The sequence below is a fragment of the Gossypium hirsutum genome, chromosome D12 (assembly GCF_007990345.1).
Source record: "Gossypium hirsutum isolate 1008001.06 chromosome D12, Gossypium_hirsutum_v2.1, whole genome shotgun sequence".
NCBI classification, from domain to species: Eukaryota; Viridiplantae; Streptophyta; class Magnoliopsida; order Malvales; family Malvaceae; genus Gossypium; species Gossypium hirsutum.
In genome coordinates, this window is record NC_053448.1 from 36,547,347 (window position 1) to 36,554,988 (window position 7,642).

Below are 7,642 nucleotides of genomic sequence, written 5' to 3' on the forward strand. Positions count from 1 at the left end.
AACAAAGCAAACCCTACTCAAAATCCTATCCTTATTCCTGATGATAGGGATATAACTTTAAGACAGTATGCCGTGCCAATATTTCATGATCTTAATCTTGGTATTAGGAGACCCGAAATCGAGGCAGAATAGTTCAAGCTGAAGCCAGTCATGTTCCAGATGCTTCACACAGTGGGCCAATTCAGTGGAATGCCTACTGAAGATTCTCACCTGCACTTAAGACTGTACATGGAGGTGAGTGATTCTTTCAAGTTAGCCGGAGTACCTGAAGATGCACTACGATTGAAGCTATTCCCATATTCACTAAGGGACAGAGCTTGAGCTTGGTTGAACTCATTGCCACCAAATTCAATTTCCACATGGAAAGAGTTAGAAGAAAGATTCCTTATGAAGTATTTCTTGCCTGGGAAGAATGCTAAGTTGAGGAACGAGATCACTATTTTCCAACAAATGGATGATGAGTCCTTGTATGAGGCATGGGAAAGGTACAAAGAATTATTACGAAAGTGCCCTCATCACAGAATCCCACATTGCATCCAACTTGAGATATTTTATAATGGTTTCAATGCTCACACGAGGATGGTAGTGGACGCTTTTACTAATGGTGCTCTCATTTCTAAGTCTTATAATGAGTCCTATGAAATCATTGAGAGGATTGCCAGTAAAAATTATCAATGGCAAACTAATTGAGCAGTTTCAGGAAGACGAGTCGCTGGAATACATGAAGTAGACGCTCTCACTTCACTCGCATCTCAAGTATCCTCGATTTCCTCAATGCTTAAAAATTTTACCACTAATGGGTTTAATAGTTTTACAGCATAGCCACCGAATCAATTTGAAAATGTAGCCTGTGTCTATTGTGATAAAGGACATTTGTTTGAAGAATGTCCATCGAACCCAGAATTCATGTATTACATGGGTAACTAGAACCAAAATTGAGGAAGGCAAAGACTACAATCCAATTCCTAGAACCCATCATGGGGGAACTGCCCTAATTTCTCTTGGAGAAACTAAGGGGCTAGACCTAGTAACACATACACCCAACCTAGACTGACCCAGCCAGCTATTTTTACCCAACAAGTTCAGAAACAACCTCAAGTTGAAGCATTGAATGGCTAAGAAAACTTGTTGAAGGCATACATAGCCAGAAATGATGCATTAATCCAAAGCCAAGCAGCTACATTGAAAACCCTGGAAAACCAAATGGGTCAGCTTGCAACTGAACTTAGAAACCAACCACAAGGTGTTTTACCTAGTGATATGGAGAATCCAAGAAATCCTGGGAAGGCGTATTGTAAAGTGTTGACATTGAGGAGTGGAAAGACATCAGAGCCCAACAACATCGAAGTTGAAGAGGAGCCAGCTGATGCTCAATATTTAGAGGAAGTTCAATCGAGTGTTAAAATTTCAGTTTCAGTAGAACGTGAATATGCAAAATCCGATAAGGTAACTTCTAAACCAACTAATTTAGATAAACTAACAACTTTGTTAGATGGAGAATTGCCATAGAAGATGAATCAACTAGTTCTCGTAAAGAAGCCTCCACCACCATACCTTCAAAGGCTTTAAAAGTAGCAGCAGGAAGTTCAATTCAAGAAGTTCTTGGACGTACTCAAGCAAGTTCATATCAACATTTCGTTAGTTAAAGCACTTAAACAAATGCCAAACTTCAATTCAAGGATATCTTGTGAAAAAAATGAAGACTTGGAGAATTTGAGACGATAGCCCTGACAAAGGAATGTAGTGCGTATCTTAAAGACAAACTACCCCCAAAATTGAAGCATCCTGGATGTTTTACCATACATTGCAACATTAAAGGAACATATTGTGGTAAAACACTATGTGATTTGGGTGCGAGTATCAACTTGATGCCCATGTCAGTATTTAGAAAGTTAGGAATAGGTAAAGCTAGACCTACTACAGTTACACATCAATTAAAAGATCGATCCTTAGCACATCCAGAAGGAAAAATTGATGATGTATTGGTACGTGTAGACAAATTTATTTTTCCTGCTAACTTTGTTATTCTAGACTTTGAAGCAGATAAATGAGTGTCAATCATCCTAAGAAGGCCTTTCCTAGCAACAGGAAGGACCCTTATTGATGTGCAGAAGGACGAGCTTACTATGCGTGTTCAGGATGATCAGGTAATATTTAATGTTTTTAAGTTTATGTGATTTCTTGACACAATTGATAATTGTTCTGTAATGTCCGATTTAGAGGAATTCATCATGGAAAAGGAACTCAACTATGTTGATGACACATTGGAACAAATTTTGATGTTAGACCCTCCAAGTGATGAAGAGGAGGATGAATACATAGCTTTGCTAGAAGCTAATCAAAGGGGATTTAATATGCAATACCGCTTTGAATCGTTGGAGTTAGAGAATAGGGATTATGTCCAAACAAAAGCATCAATCGAGGAGCTACCTAAATTAGAACTGAAGGTACTTCCCTTGCATTTAAAATATTTTTATTTAGGTAAAGCTTATACTTTTCCTGTGATTGTTTCAATGGAATTAACCGTTGAGCAAGAAGGGAAACTCATCCTAGTATTGAAACAATTCAAGAAGGCTATTGGATGGACTATAGCTAATATTTACAGCTTTAGTCCGTCTGTATGCATGCATAAGATCATCCTAGAAGATGGCGAGAAAGGAATGATTGATAGACAATAAAAACAAAACCCCATCATGAAGGACGTGGTAAAAAGAATCATCAAGTGGTTAGATGCGGGAATAATTTACCCTATCTCAATCAATTTGTAGGTAAGTCCAGTCCAATGCGTGCCAAAGAAAAAAGGTATTACAATCGTAGAAAATGAAAATAATGAGTTGATACCGACTAGAACGGTTACGGGATGGAGAATTTGCATTGATTACTGGAAGCTAAACAAGACGACTAGGAAAGATCACTTTCCTTTGCCGTTTTTGGACCAGATGTTGGATAGACTCGCTGGACGAGACTATTACTATTTTCTTGATTGATACTCTGGGTATAATCATATTACAGTAGCACCGAAAGATCAATACAAGACAACATTCACCTGTCCATATGGTACATTTGCATTTAAAAGCATGCCATGTGGTTTATGTCATGCACCTGCTACATTTCAAAGATGTATGATTTTTATTTTTACTGACATGGTTGAGAAATGCTTGGAAGTCTTTATGGATGATTTTTCAATATTCGGAGATACATATGATGATTGCCTAGTCAATCTAGCCAAGGTACTAAGGTGATACAAAGAAACAAACCTCGTACTCAACTGGGAAAAGTGTCATTTCATGGTACGAGAAGGTATTGTTCTAGGGCATTAGATAACGAGACATGGAATAGAGGTAGGTAAAGCAAAGGTAGACATTATTGAGAAACTCCCACCTCTAACATTTGTAAAGAGTGTTAGGAGATTTTTGAGCAATGTTGGTTTCCATCGAAGATTTATCAAGGACTTCTCCAAAATTGTTAAACCCTTATGCAAATTATTAGAGAAGAACACGACGTTCAAATTTGATGAGGAGTGCTTAAGACCTTTCAAATATTTGAAGACTCGGTTAGTTTCGGCACCCATAATTGTCACACTAGACTGTGATTTGCCATTTGAATTGATGTGTGATGCAAGCGACTTCACGATAGGAGCTATCATGGGCCAGCAAAGGAACAAATTTTTTCATCCCATCTACTACGCAAGTCAGACTCTGACAGGAGCTCAACTAAATTATACGGTAACAAAGAAAGAGTTACTTGCTATTGTGTTCGCTTTTGACAAGTTTTGATCTTATCTTGTAGGCACCAAAGTGACTGTCTATACAGACCATTCGACAATTAAGTATTTACTTTCCAAGAAAGACGCTAAGCCGAGACTAATCCGATGGGTACTTCTACTTCAAGAGTTCGATCTAGAAATTCAAGATCAAATAGGAGTAGAAAAACAAGTAGTAGACCATTTGTCTAGATTGGAGCCGTAAGAATGGAATTCTCCACTTATACCCATTTAGGAGACATTTCTAGATGAACACATACTGAAGGTAAATCATGTCCATAATGCCCATTGGTTTGCTGATATTGCTAACTATTTAGTTTCTAGTTTGATGCCGATTGATAAGATGTATCATCAAACGAAAAGTTTCTTCACGATGTGAAGTACTATTTCTAGGAACAACCATACTTATTTAAAAAGTGTGCAGATCAAATGATCAGGAGATGCGTGGAAAAAAATGAATTACATAAAATTCTATATTATTGCCACTTAGCTCTGAGTGGGGGAGACTTTAGAGGTACACGTACAGCGGCCAAGGTATTGCAAGCTGGATTCTTTTGGCCAACACTATTTAAAGATGCGTATGCTTACATAAATAGATGTGATCGATGTCAAAGGGTTGGAAACGTCACCAACAGATGAGATGCCCCGGACAAACATCATTGAGGTAGAGTTATTCGATATTTGGCGTATTGACTTTCTCGATCCTTTCCCTCTGTCTTTTAGTCAAAAGCACATATTGGTAGCAGTAGAGTACGTGTCTAAGTGGGTTGAGGCCGAGGCATATCTGATGAACGTTGTTAAGGTTGTGATGAAGTTTTTACAAAAGCATGTGTTCACAAGGTTTGGAACCCTAAGAGCTAGCATCAGTGATGAAGGGTCCCATTTTGTCAATAAATGGTTGAAACATTTACTCAATAAACATGGAGTGAAGCACAAGATTGCCATAGCTTACCATCCACTGACGAATGGGCAAGCTGAACTGGCAAACAAAGAGATCAAGGCATACTCGAGAAGGTAGTTTGCCCGAACTGACGAGATTGGTCCAAAAGTCTAGATGATGTTTTATAGGCCTATAGGACAGCATACAAGACACCTTTAGGGATGTCACCCTATAGGTGGGTCTTTGGGAAAACCTATCATCTGCCCTTAGATTTAGAACACAGAGCTTACTGGGCTCTCCAACAACTCAACTTGAATCTTAAACTTGCTAAAGAGAAATGGATGCTCAACCTCAATGAGTTAGAAGAGTTTGAATGTTTTCATATGAGAATGCCAAATTACTCAAGGAAAGACTTAAGAGATGGCATGATAAGGACATTTGGGTTCAAGAATTTGAAGCAGGTCAATAAGTCTTGTTCTTTAATTCCAGATTAAAGTTCTTTCCAGGTAAGTTAAAATCATGTTGGTCCGGTCCATTTACGATTCACCAAGTTTATCCATATGGAGTTGTCGAACTTCAAAGTAAGGGAGGTAATTTTTGAGTCAATGCTCAGCGCTTCAAACATTATTGAGGAGATAAAATTGAACGGGATCAAATCTCATTCATTTTATCAAATATTTAATTTTTCTTGTTTTTCTTTTTAAATAAATTATTTAGCGTATATTTTCGGGATTAGTATGTTTAAATAAATTTTGTCTAAGAGATTGGAACTTAACCGGGACCACTTGTAACCCCACCAATCATTCCTTGGAATTGGTTTTAACATAATCTTCTGAGAAATTATTCCCTAAATGGCCAAATAAATTTTTAGTTTTTCAAATAAAAAGGTCAATTTTGATCCAAGTTTTAATTGCAACTCAGTTTCAAATTTCTTTAAGTCTAGGTACTTAATTGAACTATTTTCAAAATTTGGTTGCTCTTTTTCTAAATATTTTCAAAGGCATCTAGAATAAATGTTTTTAATTTAATTTAATAAATAAGATGATAATAACTAGTATATAATTATATTAATTATAATATATATTAATTATTATCAACATTGCATAGAATTAGGATTAGTTTAAATTTTATCATATTTTTTAGTTTTTCATTAAATTAATAAAAAATAATAAATTAATATGCATTATATTAATTATTAATTGTTATTAACTCTATGTAGAATTAGAACTTAGAATATTTTAATCATGAAATTATTCTAAGAGTTCTAATTAAACTCTTACCTTTTCCCTATAAATTCCACCAACCTTCTCCATCATTCATCACTCATCAAACCAACATTCATTCCACCATCAATCCTAGTGTCCAAAAACCACCAGCAATAGCACCGCCTAGCAGCCCCAACGTACACCAGTTGTTGCTTCCAGCTCTAGCCTATGCGCGCCAACAGCCCAGCAGCCTGCTCCTTGCCATTGCACCTATTTGCATGTCTAGCTCCAGCAACCTCAGCACCACCTCGGGCGCTTAGCAGCTCACGAGGCCTGCTCGACACACCTGCCTACTACCCACTCTCCCTCATCCACGTGGCACATGCATGCCCTGCTGCTCACGCAAGGATCCGGACATCGCTGTTGTCTCCATCGTGCCAAGCCATGCCTAGCCCATCGCTACTCCCTTGCATCCGCAGCTGCCTTGCTACTCGCTCTAACACCCTTTCCTATCACACCACACCATCAAGACACCCTACAACCATCCTTAAACTGGCCTTTATTGCTTTATATTTATTTATTTTTGAGTTCTTAATTTTTAAATAAATGTGGTAAGACAATTTTTTCTCCTAAAGTTCAATTTTATTTAATTATTTAATTTTTCCATTTATTGAATTATAAATATTTTATACTAATTAAATTTTTGAGAAAATATTTGTTTTCATCTTTTGTTCAGGTTAATCATGCCTTGCAAGAGAACTCGTGCCTTTGTCTAAATTGACGAATCACAAAACCAATTCCACTGTGAAGAAGCCAAAGCGAGATATGAAAGTGTTTTCAAGAATCAACAAATCCACCCAGAGAAAAGCTTTACACTGAATAGAAGAAACTATATTAATTTCATCGCGTGCATTCGACAAATTGATGAAGCTCTCAATTCAGAATTATTTTGTAAGAAAAGACCTAGTGTAGATAAGGAGTTAGTTTGTGAATTTTATGTGAATTTGACCTCAAGTGAATTGACAGAAGTTTCTGTTTGAGGAATCAAGGTACCAATAACCTCAAACGCTATTAATGAATTCTTTGAATTACCTGATTTTGAAGACGACGAATGCTCTTCCTTGATGAGAAATATTGAGTTTGAAATTCTTCAAGAAATTCTTGAGGAACTTACAGATTCGAGTTCTAAGTGGACTGTGCCAAAGCAAGGAATTCACACTTGTCAGAGAGAATATTTGACACCACTGGCGAAGGTATAGTTCTATTTAATTCGATTCAGCCTTATGCCTATTTCAAATAAGACTACAATTTCATTAGAGTGAATGATCTTATTATACTCAACTTTAACTGGAAAGACCATTAATGTCAGAAAAATCATCCTGAGAGAAATACGGAATTGTGGTGCTAGACATTCTGGCCTAGCTTACTTTCCCTTTACGATAACAATTTTGTGCTTGAAAGCTAAAATTCTTGCAAACGTAAAGAAGACAGGTTATAGCTAGGGCACAATCACAAATTGGGGCCTCTATCGAATAGCTTGAGACTCTATTCTACAGCAATAAGTTAAAAAAAGCGAGGATCCCAAAAAAGAAAAAGAAGAAGATCCCACAAAGATCGAACCGATGCAATCAACTGAAATCTTTGATAAGGTAGAACCAATGGAACCAGTAACCAAACCTGACGTCGCAACTTCAATGTTCAAGACTCAATCACCTCGCCCCGATCTTCGAGATGAGCTGTCAAAATTGATGGACATAATGCAACATATGTAGTAGAAGCAACAAGCCTACTAGA

General features: G+C 37.1%; 1 non-coding gene across 1 annotated transcript; it reads right to left on the reverse strand.

The window, feature by feature from the left end:
• Positions 1-417: 417 nt before the first annotated feature.
• On the reverse strand, positions 418-524 carry LOC121224884 (small nucleolar RNA R71). The gene has a single exon (XR_005922626.1). It is a non-coding gene; the product is annotated as a small nucleolar RNA R71 (small nucleolar RNA).
• Between the last annotated feature and the right edge of the window lie 7,118 nt (positions 525-7,642).